Below are 18361 nucleotides of genomic sequence, written 5' to 3'. Positions count from 1 at the left end.
CACCCCTCTAAGCAAATGTTGATGTTATTTTTGTTTTAATGGTAGTCTATGGACAAAAGGTCAAATCAAACAGTTGCAATGCCAGTTAACAGGTTAAAATGTAATGTATTCCTGTAATGTTAAAGCTGAAATTCCAGTTTTTAGTGCCACGTGATATTTTATAAATCATTCTAATGAGCTTATTTGATTTGGTGCCCAAGAAACATTTCATATTATTACCACATTACTTTGAATACTGTCAGTATTGATTAATACTTAATAAATAAAAATACTGCAATATAAAAATACTAATTTCTTACTAATATCTTTGAAAATAAAAGGTTCAGGATGAACCATTTTCACTAACCATTTTAAAATAGGTTAACTAATATTGCTTGTGTGTTGAAGACCAACACAGAGAATTGAAAATATGTGATTTAGCGCCATCACGTGGTCAAGTTGTTAAATTGCGCATAAGTAAAAAGACGTTCGGAATACTCACCCCTCACTGACACAGCTCCAGAAGTTGCTCATACACGAGCACGATCATAAATTGTGAAATTGTTAAAACCATCAAAAAAGGCTTTAAGACCAAACAAAGAGTCCAACATCCAGCTGTGCAAGAAAACATACAATGTAAAGTTTTGTTTACGAACTGTATTTACGAACTGTATTGTTTTTAAAAACATTTTAGAAGTAACTTTTATTCTAAATCTTGAAGCTTGTTCTTGAAAACAATAAAAAAAAGTTATGAAGCACCTAAAGCAGCCCATATTAAAAATAATTTAACTACTAATTTGGCTTATATTGGCTAATGTACTTTTTTACACGAGAGGCTAGAACTATAGAAAAATCGTGAAGCTCTACATAATAATAATAATAATAATAATAATAATAATAATAATAATAAAAATAAAATAAAATAATAATAATAATAATAATTATTATTATTATGTTTCAATTTTAAATTATTTAAATTGACATATTCTGAATGAGGAAAGTTGAATCTGCTAGTTTGTTATTTGCCTAATAAATGACGATAGGCTACAGTTTTTCATTTAAAACTTTACCAGATTCCTGTTTTTTGTAATGATGTAATATGATGTTATAAATTTGTGTTTTAAAAGCAATTATTTATTCATATTTATTTACTTTAAATCTTTAGAAAATACAAATTTTATCAAAAAGTGATGAGCACCTGACAAGCTATTCCAGCAAAGAAAAAAATAGTGCTTGAAATGTAACTAAAATGCAGTATTTTAACCTCATAATTAAACAGAAAATGAGGCCAATAACTGCAAAAAGGTCCACTTTTTGAGAAAAAAGAACCACCCTTTTCATCAGGCTGGCAACGGGCCCTATATATATATATATATATATATATATATATATATATATATATATATATATATATATATATATATATATATATATATATATATATATATATATATATATATATATATATATATATTACATAATATATAGATTTTAACTTATATTGAATTTCCATCATGCGTGCATGTGTGTTTCTGCAAAGTCATATAAGTTGATGTTTGTTATTAAAACAAACAATACATTTCCTCCCTAAAATTGCATTATTGAAGGATATTACAGTTTTTACTTATGTGGCAATGGTTTATAGACTTGTACATTCATAAAAATAACAACTGCCTTATAATATTTTACAGTAGGCCTACTCTATTTTGTTGATGATTAATAAAACATATTACTGACAGCCGGAGCTAAAAGAAAGCAAGAATCACAAACAATTAAATAATTAATAAGTCACACATCATAACTATTATAACAGATTTGTGCAATAAAGCATGTTTTTTATTTATTGCTTTTTTATTCATTTTATATATTTAAATATTTTTTATATTTATGAATCACAAAGCTTATTTATTTATTCAAAGTTTTTTCATGTTTTCCAAAGGTATTTTTCATGAATATGTAGTTCCTGAGTGCCGGTGCAACATAATTTCATTCTGCATTACATCTCCTGTGATATGATATTTTCAATGACAAAATAAAGGAAACTTAAAACTTGATTTGAACTTGATTCACAATCATGCTGTTTTTTGTTTGTCATGTTTTAAACATAAACCTATTTCACTGCATTATCTATCACAAAGTGCAGTTAAACAAAACATGTAATTTTTATATGTGATAAAATTGTTGATGATTCCAAAAAAATGTTACTGGATAGCGTAATACACTTACAGGCCACTTTAAAAGGTACACCTGTTTATCTGCTTGTTAACACATATAATCAGCCGATTCTATGGCAGCAAAAGTTCTATGGCAGCAAAAGTGCATTTAAGCATATGATCAGTAGAATTTCAAACTGAGCATAAGAATGGGGAAGAAATGTGATTTATGTAACTTTGAACTATATTTTTTGAAAATGGATGGATGGATGGATTTTTTAAGCTGTTGATCTCCTGGGATTTTCATGCATAACCATGTTTAGGGTTTACAGAGAAATTATCAGTAGAGAAAATGTCTGTTGAGTTGCAGTATTCTATGGACAAAAATGTAAAAATACCAGCCTTTGTGCTGACAGACAGACCACAGGTCTACAGTGGAACACATACACACGCATTCAACCTAAACGCAAATAAGCTACAACAGAAGAAGAGCAGTGGTGCCAATATTTGGAGCAAAAACAGCTAAAAAAATCTATTAAAAACTGCAAAGTAGAAAACATGAATTGGATTGCTTAATCTGACGAGTTTTCATTTCTTCTGCAATACTTGAACAGAATAGGATAAGAAATTGGCATACAGTAGTTCAAGCTACGTGTAATCATGTAAAGCAGTTTTTTTTTTTTTTCAAATCTTGCCCTTGTGGGCCAAGGCATTACAGAGACTGACTCCAACCCTGGCCAAACTCACCTGCCTGTGATTTCTCTAATGACCCTTAAGACTTAATCAGTGTGCTCAGGTGTTTTTGATTTGGGTTAGTGCTAAACTGTGCAGGAAAGTGGATTTCACAAGCCAGATCTGAGCATCCCTGATGTAAAGGATGTTTTCTTGGGCCCTTCTGTACAAACTGGGTATCATTTTAAGCACCAAGGCCTACCTATTTATTTATTTTTTACATATTGTTGCTGACCGTCTGTCCCTTTATGAGTACAGTATAGATTTTCTTGTAATGTTTGATTTAAATCTAATAGAGCATTTTTTTCTCAACCAGAACACCTTTTAGTATGTGGTAGAACATGAGATTTACAGTTGAAGTCAGAATTATTAGCCTCCCTTTGAATTTATTTTCTTTTTAAAGAATTTTCTGAATGATGTTTAACAAAGCAAGAAAATTCTTAGTATGTCTGATAATATTTTTTTCTTCTGAAGAAAGTCTTATTTGTTTTATTTTGGCTAGAATAAAAGCAGTTTTTAATTTTTTAAACACCATTTTAAGGTCAATATTATTAGCCCGTTTAAGCTATATATTTTTTCTATAGCCTACAGTAGTGTTTCCCAACCCTGTTCCTGAAGGCACACCAACAGTATACATTTTCAATGTCTCCCTAATCAAACACACCTGAATCACCTAATTAAAACATAAGAAGAGACTCCAAAACCTGAAGTTAATTAGTCAGGTAAGGGAGACATCCAAAATATGTACTGTTGGTGTGCCTCCAGGAAAGGGTTGGGAAACACTGGCCTACAGAACAAACCATCGTTATACAATAACTTGCCTAAATACAGTAACCTGCCTAGTTAACCCAATTAACCTAGTTAAGGATTTAAATGTCATATTAAGCTGTATAGAAGTGGCTTGAAAAATATCTAGTCAAATATTATTTACTGTCATCATGGCAAAGATAAAATAAATCAGTTATCAGAAATGAGTTATTAAAACTATTATGTTTAGAAATATGATATCTGTTGAAAAAAATTCTCCGTTAAACAGAAATGTATATATATATATATATATATATATATATATATATATATATATATATATATATATATATATATATATATATATATATATATATATATATAATACAGATGGTGGTACACTCAAACAATGTTTGATCAAAATTAAAATGACCCGAAAACATATTTTTTGTGACAACTTAATTGTTTTATGTTCAATCCACTTAAATTTGTTAAAAAATATGTTAGCTTAATTCCTTCATGTTGTCCCAACACAAATTGATTGTGTGGAGCCTAGGATTTTTTTTACAGTGTATTCAATGTGCAAAACCAAAAACAGCAATGGTTTCTAATTTGTAGATTATGTGTATCAACTAGATTTGTAAATGTATTTAAATATCTCAGTCAGCAGCTGAGTTCTTATGCGCTGTGGTTGGCTTGACCTGATACATTCATTCCTGTGAATCCGTAGCTGGAGGCGCATCATGCTTCAACACGCAGAAGACAGCGCCAGAGACTGTAAACTAATACAATTAACAGCATTATATGTTCATGTCATGCGGATTATAGCCGAAAATAACTGATGTTCTGGGCTTCTGTCCACGTTTACTGTGTTGTAGTGTTGTTTTCAGGCGTGGTTGTTTGGGCACGAGGCGCGTCAGCGTGGCATAGTGCAGGTAGGCGTGGAGAGTCGCGCGCCTGCACTCGAAATCCGGAACGGCCGTTTGATGGAAAGTAACTACTACATGAAAGCGGACACAAGTTTTCAGACTGAAGAAGACAGTGACAAATTCTCGTCAGAAAGCAACACTTTGACAACAAGGATAGCGGTCACTGTTTGAGGTATGTAAGGAAACACTTGCAGTTGAGATTGTTTCAACGCGACACTTTCGTTCCCGGGGTAATAGAAGTGTGTTTAAATGATAACATACCAGTCTAGTTTGCCATACTACTAAATGTAGGATGTTTTGAAGCGTGTTTAAACTCTCCTTGTGTATAAACTCCCTCAACCTGTTGATGTTGCGCTCATTCACTCGGATCATCCAAAAAGCTGCTCGTAGTTAAACACACACGCACGCACACACACTCTCACAGCACAAATATATTTATATCATCTGCAAAGTTGAAACGAATGAATTGTTTCTAAATGATTGAAAACTATCTGGTAATGGTTAGTGTAATGGTTAGTTTGTTACTTGACAGTCTTTTCCCCCACACATGCGTATATAAATCATACACGGCTCTGTGGTGATTTCTCTATGTCATGCTGGTTATTTAATCAAATTTTGGTAGTATTAAAAACTTGTATGTTGTGTATTTAGATTACAAAACACGCCACAGAATGTGTTTCTAACTTGGACTTTGCTCCTGTGGTGGGTTTTATGAGAGGGAACTGCCTGGTATGCATGACTCAATGTACAGTAAGTTCAAAATTGGGACAGCATGGTATTAAAGGAAAATGTTGTTGATTCCAAAAAGTTACTCAAAATGAAACTTCCGTCATAATTTACTCTCCCTTGTGATGTTCCCGAACCCATATGACATTCTTGTGAGGAACAGAAAAGGAGATGTAACAGTCAGAGAGATAATGACAATCTTCATTCACTTTTTACAGACTTTCATGCTTTTTTAAATTGTTGCTTTAAGCACATTCTCTGTGTACATTCTTGACACTAAAATCACTTTGGCTTGCATTGGAACTCAGGCACGGGCCTACATGCTTGTGCTTGTTATGAAGGGTAGAGGATGGCATTGCAACATTTTTTGCAGGTGAAAGAGGGACTTTTGATCACATAAGTAAAGACTGTTTACAAACCTTTTCGTATAAAGGGTCAAAAACCAAATATCATTGAGAGCCTTGGGCCAAAGGTAAATATACCAAACTATATTACATTACAAGCTGCCATTTCCTTATTTGTTTCATAATATTAAGAAAATAAATAGAAAACATTACATTGTATTAACTAATGTCGTATGACTTTTTAAATGATTTAAATGAATTAAACTTATTCCAATAAAAACAGAAACTATCACATTTATAGCAGTGGAGTTCAGTGCTGAGTACTCTAGTCAAGCTGAATCTGCCTTTGACCTGATTTGATCAAAGTCTCTGCATTGTCTGGTGACAGTATGTACATTTGAACATAATCTGATTAATTTACTCCATTTAATTGAAAAATTTAATTTTCACTATCTTTTAAAAATAAAATAACAAACAAAGGTTACATTAAATTTGAATTGACAATCTCGAAATACCCCCCTCACTTTCCCTCTCTTCTCAGATGGAATGTTGGGCCAACTTTGGCCCGCGGGCCCTAGTTTGGGCATCTCTGGTTTACAGCAAAGTTTAGGAAGAGTCCATCTGACAGATTAGCCTTCATTATGGTGGCTTGAGAAAGCCACCATACTGTTATACAACATAAACTTATTGTTCATCCGTCTTCATCATCTTCTTCTCGGACTATTTTAAGAACGCATCTCCTCCTTGACCGTTCATACTACAACCACCAAACAAGCTCCAAACCTCCAAACTATACTGAATTAAGTTGTTATATCTTTTATCCAACTGATCCGACTTACGATTTCCCAAAACTGACCCGGAAAATTAGGAAAAGTCCCATTGACTTAACATTGGACCAAACTTTGTGACCTCATAACTTTGCGCCAGACTGTCATACAGACTTGCGGTTTGGCTCATTTAACTCAGACTACCAATCTAACAATCACTGATGACCTTTCAACTTACCAGCCACATCCTAGCAACCACTTACGGCCCATAGCGACTGTCCCATAGACTTCCATTGTAAAAAAACTGCCATTGACTTTATAATGGACAAACTAACAACACACCTATTCACACTAGCAACATACTGAACCATACTAGAAACATATTAACAACATGCTAATTTGTACTAAATTCATGCTAATAACATGCTTATTTTTGCTACAAACATGCTAGCAAAATGGTAATTCATACTTGAACCTTGCTAATTTATGTTAGCAATTGCCTAGCAAATACTCCGAACACTTTAGCAAACACCTAGCAACACCTTAGCAACTGCCTAGCAACACCTTATCAACCATTCAGACCACCCTAGAAACTGCCTAGCAACAACTTGGCAACCACCTAGCAACACCTTAGCAACCACCAAGTAACCAGTCAGAACACCCTAGCAACACCTTAGCAACAACCTAGCAATGCCTTACAAACCACCTCGCAAGCACCTAGTTACACCTTAGCAACGGCCAAGAACACCTTAACAACTGCTTAGTAACACCTTAGCAACCACCTAGCAGCGCCTTAGCAACTGCCTTGCAACCAATTAGAACACCCTAGCAACGACCTAGAAGATCTTAGCAACCTAGTAATGCCATAAAAACTGGCTAGCAACACCTTAGCAATGACCTAGCAACGACTTAGCAAACGCCTAACAACCACTCAGAAGACCCTAGCACCCACATAGCAACGCATTAGCAACGACCTAATACACCTTAGCAAGTATCAAGCAACCACTTTGCAACGCCTTAGTAACTACCCAGAACCCCCTAGCAACAACCTAGCAAAACCTTAGTAACTGCCTAGCAACGCCTTAGTAACCACTCAGAACACACTAGCAACCATCTAGCAAAATCTTAGCAACCACATAAACCACTATAGCAACGCCTTAGCAACCACTCCGAACACCTTAGCAACCGCCTAGCAACCACCTAGCAATACCTTAGCAAAGCCTTAGCTACCGCCTAGCAGCCACCTAGTAACTTATTAGCAACCACCTAGCAATGCCTTGGCAATGACCTAGAACACCTTAACAACTGCCTAGCAACCAATTAGAATATCCTAGCAACCACCTAGCAACACCTTAGCAACCACCTAGGAACATCTAAGCAACCGCCTAACCACTCAGAACACCCTAGCAACAACCTAGCAACACCTTAGTAACTGCCTAGCAATGCCGTAGTAACTACCCAGAACACCTTAACAATTGCCACTAACACCTTAGCAACCACCTAGCAATGCCTTAGCAACCAGTCAAAACACCCTAGCAACACCTTAGCATCTGTCTAGCAACCACTTAGAACACCTTAACAACTGCCTACTGAGCAACCACTCAGAACACCCTAGCAACCACTTAGCAACACCTTAGCAACCACTCAGAACCCCCTATCAACAGCCTAGCAAGAAACATGCCAATCCATACTAGAAACATGCTAACCCATATGTAGTTATAACGGTTTTAAACTTCTAACTACTTCAGTTATGTACACTTTAAAACTCTCAAGCCACCATAAAGTTTGTCTAGGATCTTTACTTACTAGTTTGTTTTTTTTTTTTTTTAGTAATAATATCTTATACTTGTCATGATGAGCAGTTGATTAACATGTTGTGGTATTGGGAGAATTGTTGGTTTTGAGTTTTATAGGGGAACAAATGTTATATACAGTGGAGATGAAAACGAGAGAACATGAGAGATTAGAAAAAGAACACTAAGTTAAAGAGCACTTTCAGAATTCACCCAGCTAGTTAATCTGATGGTTCATTCCTTTATTATATGACAAACCCTGTTAAACTGAAACATGTTAAACTGAAACCACATCAAACAGCCTGCCTTTCCAGTTTTCACAGATTTTGCAAGGTGACGAGTTGTTCTAAAGTGAGTAAACCCTGTCGACAGCAGGCCGCAGGCATGATCCTTACAGCTCTAGCAATAGCAGTTGATCATTACAAATTAGGGCTGCACAATATATCATTTCAGGATCGCGATCGCAATGTGTGTATCTGCAATAGTCACATCACAAAGATATGCAATGTTGAGTCTGAATTATAGTATATACAGAGAGCTAGAGAATTGTTTTTAAACACTGTATTTATATGTTGGCTTGTCACGATATCAATTTTTTTTGTCGATATATTGCACCAAAATACATTGCGAGAAACGATATTATCGTCATTTTAAGACCATGTTATGCCACGCATTATACAATGCCAGAATGACAATATAATATCACAATGCTAATGCACTTCCAAAGAACACATCATATTTTGTTCTTAAGAGTATTTAATTATAGTCATTTAAACAATTGAATAATCAGTCATTGGATCAGAGTGTGAAACAAGTGAGGCAACAACTGCGATGTATGCTACCAGATATGGTTCAGTTGATAGACACCATATGAAAATATTCTATAGTAATTTATAGTGTTTTTTTAACCACACTGACACCTTCAATAGAGATAGAGATGTCGCACAATCAGGTAAAATGTTGCTAGAATTGTTTTTTATGTATGGGTGATGTATATTGCATCACAAAAAATGATTGAGGTCATGTTCATGTGTCATGCAATAAGTCCATATTGATTATTGTGACAGGCCTATTTATATGAAATTTATATGATGTATGCAAAAAAGTATATATTTTTTTGCGAATTTTTGTCTTGTTTCTATTCCAAATATCTACATTTCAAAGTGAAAACAAGATTTTTTCACTTAACCCACTGGCAGATAATTTCCTTAAAACCATTAAAAATGAAAAAAGTAAAACAGAAAAATTTCACTTATTTTTTTGACGTTGAAAATTAAACTATACTTTTACTTGGTCTAAGATTTTTTTTTCATATTTGGACTAGAAACAAGACAAAACAAAGAAAAGCTTTTTTTGCATTGTAATTAATTAATTTCTGTACCTGAATACTGTTAGACTTCCCAGGAAACCCTCAAATAGAGCTAATCAAACCTTTATTTAATTATGAGATTTACATACTGCACAGGGTTTCTGCAGGGTCTATTTTTAGGATCGACGCAACTTTGAAGAATTTTTTTTAATTAAAATTATTTTAGATGATTTATATAATATATTTATGTAAAGATTTACAGATATATAATGAACTTTATTTTTTTTTAAAATCAAGAATTAAAGCTTTAAAAGTTTATACATGAGGTTAGACTTTTTAGTCTCCATTCCTACAAATTACTCAACCTGACAAAAGTCTTGTCATCGATCCCAGTTGTAAGAGCAACAAATAATTACTTGATTTCTAGTTAATCATTTGGAAAAGTGGCAGAAGGTAGATTTTTCAGATGGGTCATCTGTTAATCTACATCCCAATCATCACAAATACTGCAGAAGACCTATTGGAACTTGCATGGAGCCAAGATTGTCACAGACATCAGTCAAGTTGATGAAGGAAAAATTATGGTTTGGGGTTACATTCAGTATGGGGGTGTGCGAGATATCTGCAGAGTGAATGGCAACATCAACAGGTGAGGTATCAAGACATTTGCACTGCCCATTATATTACAAACCACAGGAGAGGGCAAATTCTTCAGCAGTATAGCGCTCCTTCTCATACTTCAGCCTTCACATCAAAGTTCCTGAAAGCAAAGAAGGTCAAGGTGCTCCAGGATTGGCTAGCCCAGTCACCAGACATGAACATTATTGAGCATGTCTGGGGTAAGATGAAGGAGGTGGCATTGAAGATGAATCCAAAGACTTTTGATAAACTCTGGGATTCCTGCAAGAGCGCTTTCTTTGCCATTCCAGATGACTTTATTAATAAGTTATTTGAGTCATTGCAGAGATGTATTAATTGAGTCCTAACTGTACATGATTTCAGTAAAGTGACCTTTGTCTAAACAAAGTCAGACCTTACTGCCCTAATTAAATCCTTAAAAATCAAGGCATGATCATATTTTTTTTTTGTAAAATAAGCGTAATCTAGAGGCCTTTGCCTTTCATATAAGCCACTTTTGAAACTAAATGATCAACTAGAAGTCAAGTTATTATTTGTTGTACTTGCACTAATAAAACAAGGTATACACTTTTTCATCTTTTATGGAAAGCTCTTTTTGCATTACTGTACACATGTTTTTAAAATCTTTGTAAGCCCACATTAGCAGAGAAAGTCAACCATGTTATGGTACCAACAAATCCTGATTGCATTGTTTTTTTTTTTTTTTTTTTTTTTTGTCAGTTCAAAAATAATCCTGTAATCTGGAGTTTGTTAAGCCACCATCATGGTACAGGCCCTAAAACGGAAATTTTATTGCAATATTGATAATTTATAGAGTCAAGATTGAAATTATTCACAACACTGGCAAATTCTGACTTAACGTTGCTGTTCAAATGTAAATAAATCTGAGAATATTTATTTACACTATGAAGCCACTTGACCATTGTCTAAATATTTGCAACCTAAACAACTACATTCTCCTCTAAAATAGCCTCAAAAGTACATTTTGTCAAGCAGTAATATTTGTCGACTATTAGTGGGCGGAGTAAAACACAAAGGTGAAGAGTGAAGAGGCCTGCTGTTACTGGCAAAATATCGCACGGCTATCAGCCAATCATATTCAAGAACCAGACAGAACTGTTGTGTCTGTATGTATGTATGTATATGTATATGTATGTATATATATATATATATATATATATATATATATATATATATATATATATATATATATATATATATATATATATATATATATATATATATATATATATATATATATATATATATATATATATATATATATATATATATATATATATATATATAGTCAGAGTTATTAGCCCCCTGTTTATTTTTTCTCCAACTTTTTGTTTGACTGAGAGAAGATTTTTTTTTCAACACATTTCTAAACATAATAGTTTTAATAACTCATTTCTAATATTTTTGATTTGTTCTGTAGACTGTCAAAAAAATATATAGCTTAAAGGGGCTAATAATTTTGACCTTAGAATGGTGTTTAAAAAAATAAAAACTGCTTTCATTTTAGCCAAAATAAAACAAATAAGACATTCTCCAGACAAAAAAAAATATTATCAGACATACTGATACATGTTAATATTCATATACATGTATATATTAATGGTGGGATAGTTCAGTGGATTTCGGTTTGATTCGGTTTATGTTGTTAGGCCTAAATAACATTTAGCAATACCATACATAAACATAAGCCATACATAAGACTTAGCTATAATCTACCATTTGCATTATTTTAATAAGTCTTAATGCCGTGTATCCTAATTTCAGTCTTAAAGTTTTAATTTATTCTTTGGTTGTTGATTAATGTTAATAATGACAATGCATTAATTTAATAGAAATGCTATCCTTAAAAAAAAAATCCAACCAATGTGTACTTTCACTTTATACTCAGACTTGGTCGACTGTAAAATATGGATATTCTGACATTATGTTATGCATTTTATCTATATGTTGCAGAGCAACAATATGTTTAGTAAAAATAAAACCATTTATGAGCTAAGAGAGAGAAACGCATCTTGCACTGGAATCTTTAAACTAAGGCTGGACAATATGGCAGAAATGCAATTTTGAAAATTATTTCCAATATTGAACGATAGCGATATATATTTCGATTATAAGTTGTTAATGCTTCCAGATTAAAAAGAGTACCTCAACAATGACTAAAGCAAGATTAAATGGCAGAACATATTTTCGGCTGATAATTTTTTGGTGGCCGAAAATTCTGTACATCTCTAATATCAATGCACTTTTAGATTCCCATTGTTGCACATTTCTGCTGTGTGATTGGCTCTTAGATCAATGTAGAGCAAAATAATTCCAGAGCTTATCATTGTTATTGGCATAAATTTTATCGCAATTCAATATACAATATGTTTTTTTTTTAGATTTGCCCAGCCCCACTTTAAACTTATATAACCTGAAGCATGCGATTGGCAGCATTAACTGTGAAAGTGACACCGTAAACTCTAAATAAATTAATAAAGTCGTGATGGGACAGAATAGACTGTGCTGCAATTCACCTGCTTCCTGCCACAGTTAAGTGGCAAGAACATACACTATGATCTTATGTTCTTTGCTATGGGGCACCAGACTGGACAAAAGTGATGTGAAACCAGAGACAGACTGATGGTTCTTTGATAAAGACTGAATATGCACAAGAGTGAGATCAGATAGAGAGGGAGAGAGAGAGAAAGTGCATCACCCAGCAGCAGGTATCCCTACTGTGAGATCACATCCATCCACTCACCCCTTCGTCCGTCTGTCCATCCATCCGTCCATAGCCAAGGTTTCATAACATTTAATTTATTTTTCAGTGTTGGTTTGTACTTGTCTCTCTCTATTTTTGGATTCATGCACTTGTGTGCCAGTAATATACTGCACAGGATGCATTTTTATTCTTGGTGCACATGAAACCACACAGTATGTAATGTAGTCTAATTTGAATGTTCTGTATAACTTTAGTTTTAATTCAATTCAATTTAATTTTTAGCATCTACATGCAGTGCTCAGGATAAATGAGTACACCCCTCACGGATCTCTCTATTAAATGAATATTTTCTATGGGATGCTTTACAATAATATATTTGTGTAAATATATTAGATTAGCCAGACCCAAATCCAAAATCGGAACTAATCTAACAACAACAAAACAAAGCCTTAAGATCACGATCTAAAAATTAGTACACACAAGTTAATATGTTGAGGAAAATTATTAAATTACATTCTAATGAACAGAAAAAATTAAGAGAAACATTCATTCATTCATTTTCTTTTTGACTTAGTCCCTTTATTTATCAGGGGTCACCACAGCAGAATGACCCGCCAACTACTGTGGCATGTTTTACGCAGTGGATGCCCTTCCAGCCACAACCCAGCACCTTGCTGGTGAAATGATTGGAGGAGACCACAAGGGTTGGATCCAAATGCAAGTTTTATTAAATTGTCAGGCATTGACACAAATTGATATAACAGGCAAATGGTCGAGGCAGGCGGCGAAACCACATAAACAGAAACAAATGAGTCACTACAAGGAACGCTTGCTTAATGCACACTGGGGAAACAAGACCCATCACACACATCTGTTTATGTATAAATAGTCCAAGTAATCAGTGGTGATGAGCTGCAGATGCGTGAGTGTGTAATCAGGAGATGAGCTGAAACTGGTGTGTGAGTGCAGGGCATGATGGGATATTCGTAAAAACGACAGGAGCTGCGTCCCAGTTCACATATCTATGTCCTAAAAGTATGTACTTTTTGTGAAGGAAAAGTATATACTTCTGAGTGTGTAAAAGAAGAGTATGCAAGCTATGGGACATACTACTTCCTCGGTGTTGCCTAGTAATACGCCATGTCAATCGTCCACACATCATCCACATTTCTTTCATACTTAATTTCCTACCTTACTGGAAAAGCAGCAGCAGGGTAATCTGCCATTCCTTTCATGCAGAGAAATCTCCTCATGTCTTTGGATAGTTATTCATTCAGATGTTAATGTCCAAACACGTCTTTATATAACGTCAGTATTGTTGTTGCAGATAAAGTATAACACAGAAAACGTGGTTTAAATATTTTCAAGTTGGCTAGATATCAATTAACAGTCATACAAACATCTTTACCAAAGCCTCTCTACTTGACGGTTGGTCTCGCGCATCCACCATGTTTGTAGTTTGAAGTCACCCGCGTTTGTAGTTCTAATCAAATTCACATCCAACGCGCAATGTACTGTGGGCAATATCAGCGATTAGAGTATGGACAGGTGTATCTGTCTGCGGACTGCAAGACAGGGGGCGTAAGATGGAGCGTAACTTCCAGTAAGTTAGGGGCATAATTTGAAGTTATCGAGATACCAAACGAGATGTTGTTGGCAAGATGGTGGAAATATTTACCAGAGAATATTTTTAGCAAATGTTTTCATGAGTTTTCTCCAAATTTATTCACAACCTATTCATTTGATATATCATTATATTAATTCATTTAGCAACTCCAACATGCAACTCCACTTGGTGACTTCTTCATCCGTTTTGTCATGACAGTAAGCCTACTCGGCATCGCCCCCTGTGGTTGCAAATAACAGTAGGCCTACAATAGTGAGCGCATCAAGTATGAAAGCCTCCGCAACTCATGGCTGTACGTTAAAAACTGTAAGGGAGCAAGGGAGTGTTCTCCAGCGATCCGCGAGGGCTACATTACTGGTGATCATCTGGGAAACACTCATACACTCTCATTCACAGACACACTCATACACCACGCAAATTAAGCCTGAAACTTTGAATGATGATCAATTCCTGATATTTTGCATAATGTTTTTATTCAGAGACACCTAATTAAATTATTTTTGGTAATTTGTTGAATGAATTTTATAAAAACATAAACATATCTGCAATTTAAAAATTTCAAACAGAATAATGTGTGTATGCTATAGTAATTGATCAGAAATAAAATAAATTAATAAATTATCTATCATTTAAGATTATCGACAGATAAAGTAGCCTATTAATAAAGCATGTTTAATTGATCTGGTACTTTAAATAACATTTGTATTTGATATTAATTTATATATTTTTGTAAATTAGAAATAATTGCCCTAGCTAACAGTCAAAATCACCAAATGCAATGTTAGTTTAACTTATACTTTTTTAAAAGGTTACTTTGACTCAAAGGAAAAGAGTTATTGTAACTTATGAACAGATTTTATTAAGCAGAACTCAAAACGAATGAGTTATGAATGAATTACTTATATCATTTTTTGTGTTAACTCTAAAACTAGAAGCGATACCAAACCAGTTGAGTAGCTATATAGCTGTTTTTGACTGAAATCATGTTTAAATAAATGTTTAAGTTTCTAATACTCTAAAAGTTTGACAACACAAAATATCAACACAAATAATGCACACTCACCGGCCACTTTATTAGGTACACCTGTCCAATGGCTTGTTAACTCAAATTTCTAATCAGCCAATCACATGGCAGCAATTAATGCATTTAGGCATGTAGACATAGGCAAGATGACCTGCTGCAGTTCAAACTGAGCATCAGAATGGGGAAAAAAGGTGATTTAAGTGACTTTGAATGTGGCATGATTGTTGATGCCAGACAGGCTAGTTTAAGTATTTCAGAAACTGCTGATCTACTGTGATTTTTTTTTACGCACAACCATTACTAGGGTTTACAGAGAATGGTCTGAAAAAGAGGAAATATCCTGATAGCGACAGTTCTCTGGGCACAAATGCCTAGTTGATGCTAGAGGTCAGAGGAGAATGGCCAGACTGGTTCCAGCTGATAGAAAGGCAACAGTAACTCAAATAATCACTCATTATAAATGAGGTATACAGATAAGCATCTCTGAACGCACAACACGTCCAACCTTGAGACACAACCGGGTGTCCCTCTGACAGCTAAGAACAGGAAACTGAGGCTACAATTCGCACAGGCTCATCAAAATTGGACAATAGAAGATTAGAAAAACATTGCCTGATCTGATGAGTCTCCATTTCTGCTGCAATATTCGGATGGTAGAATCAGAAAGCATGTATCCATCCTGCCTTGCATCAACGGTTCAGGCTGGTGGTGGGGGTATAATGGTGTAAAGTCGAGCAAAGGAAGTCGAGCCTTCTCATTTATGGCTCCTAAACTCTGGAATAGCCTTCCTGATAATGTCCAAGGCTCAGACACACACTCTCAGTTCAAAACTAGATTAAAGACATATCTTTTTAGTAAAGCATATACACAATGCATCACATAATGGTATGATGCATGAATGTGCTCCATGTATAGGTTTTTGCATCTCGTTTAAATACACTACGAACAGCAGCTACGCTAATTATTTTCTTTGTTCTCTATTTCCACCTGTGGATACACATCCCGAGGCCCCCAGAGACTATGCAGCGCCACTGATGCGATCCAAGACATATGACAAGATGATCCCAAGGTTTCCATAATCCGAGACCAGGCTGTATCCTGAGCAGCTGCTCTGGTGGTCATGGAGGAGCGGAGAGCATGAGACTGATTCCTGTGACACTCCAGGAACAAATCTTCACTGACGTCCAGCGTTCTTCAGCCTCCGGTGCCTAGACTGCAGCTTTGCACAAGACGTTTGGTCATAAGAGAAATAGTCGTGCCCAACTGAGCCTGGTTTCTCTCGAGGTTTTTTAATTCTTCACTTTCGCCATTGGTGAAGTTTTTTCCTCGCTGCTGTCGCCACTGGCTTGCATGGTTCGGAATCTGTAAAGCTGCGTATCGATGGATTTGCTCGTCAGTGTTTGGACTCTCAGCAGTGAACATTATGCCACTCTGAACTGAGCTAAACAGAACTGAACTTAAACTCTGAAAACTGGACTGACACTGTTTCAATTTACTAAAATCTTCTACAGTATGTGAAGCTGCTTTGACACAATCTATATTGCAAAAGTGCTATAGAAATAAAGGTGAATTGAATTGAATTGAATTAATGGTGTGGGGGACATGTTCTTGGCACACTTTGGGCCCATTAGTACCAATTGCACATCGTATCAACGCCACAGCCTACCTGAGTATTGTTGCTGACCATGTCAATCCCTTTATGACCACAGTGTACCCATCTGCTGATGGCTACTTCCAGCAGGATAACGCGCCATGTCATAAAGCGTGAATCATCTCAGACTGGTTTCTTGAACATGACAATGAGTTACTCTGTACTCAAATGATCTCAACAGTTACCAGAACTCAATCCAATAGAGCACCTTTGGGATGTGGTGGAACGGGAGATTCGCATCATGGTGTGCAGCCAGTAAATCTGCAGCAACTGCGTGATGCTATCATGTCAATATGGACCAAAATCTCTGAGGAATATTTCCAGTATCTTGTTGAATCAATGCCACAAAGGATTAATGCAGTTCTGAAGTGTGAGTGTATGTGTGTATTGAGTGTATGTGTGTATGTGTGTGTGTGTATATATATATATATATATATATATATATATATATATATATATATATATATATATATATATATATATAGTTTTCAGAGTGTAGTCATACAATATAGTTTACAGTACTCAAACCATATTGTTTCAAAACTTAAATGGTTTGCCGCAATCGGTTTCCTCAAACAGTCTGAGTTAACTTTAATTATCAGGTTTTACAGTGCAGTATTGGATCAAAAGATTAGAGAAAGCCAATGCCATGCCCACAGACCCTAACTAATCAGAGAAGTGATTAAAAGTGGTCAAAAGTGGACAAAAGAATCACATTTAAAGCCAGGTGTGTATGGTAATGTGTCTCATTTGTTCACTTGTCATCAGATTGCATTTTAGGTGAGAAAAGGGCCCTACTGTAAGTACAGATGAATTTGCAGTTTAAATAACTGATGTGGGAAGTTTAGACATATTTGGTTTACTTAGATTTTTACTTTTAGATTTTGCTTTCTCTGTATTTTACTGTTGGGCAGTTTCTTTTGAGATTGTAATTCAGTAGATTACTGGATTGGCAGCATATTTAGGCTACTCTGTAATTGTAGAAATATACATGCCCATGTCTAAACTGGAAAAACTCTGTGCGTGTCAGAGCAAGTTTAGAAGTTGTGAAAGCATCGGTTTGTGCCAAAGCTGTGATGTTTTAGCCAGTTACCAACACACACCGATTTCCAGATCTAAATAAATCTGATTTACACTGTACAAATAAAAATGAAAGCTATGCTGATCTGAACAAAAGCAGCCTTTTATATTTAGTGAACAATAGCTTGCAGCTTGG

The 18361-nt window shown here is 34.9% G+C and overlaps 1 protein-coding gene across 2 annotated transcripts in view; it reads left to right on the top strand.

The window, feature by feature from the left end:
• The first annotated feature begins 4403 nt into the window (after positions 1–4403).
• Positions 4404–18361, top strand: part of arap2 (ArfGAP with RhoGAP domain, ankyrin repeat and PH domain 2) — a 196489-nt gene continuing 182531 nt past the window's right edge. The window contains exon 1 of one of the 2 annotated variants that reach the window (XM_056462289.1): positions 4404–4712. The gene's annotated coding sequence lies outside the window, so the exon portion shown is untranslated. The remainder of the gene's footprint in view (positions 4713–18361) is intronic. The other variant, XM_056462288.1, reaches the window with a different exon arrangement.

The sequence above is a fragment of the Danio aesculapii genome, chromosome 7, assembly GCF_903798145.1.
Source record: "Danio aesculapii chromosome 7, fDanAes4.1, whole genome shotgun sequence".
Taxonomy (NCBI): Eukaryota; Metazoa; Chordata; class Actinopteri; order Cypriniformes; family Danionidae; genus Danio; species Danio aesculapii.
Note: the sequence above shows the minus strand (reverse complement) of the source record. Positions and strands in the feature narration are given on the sequence as shown.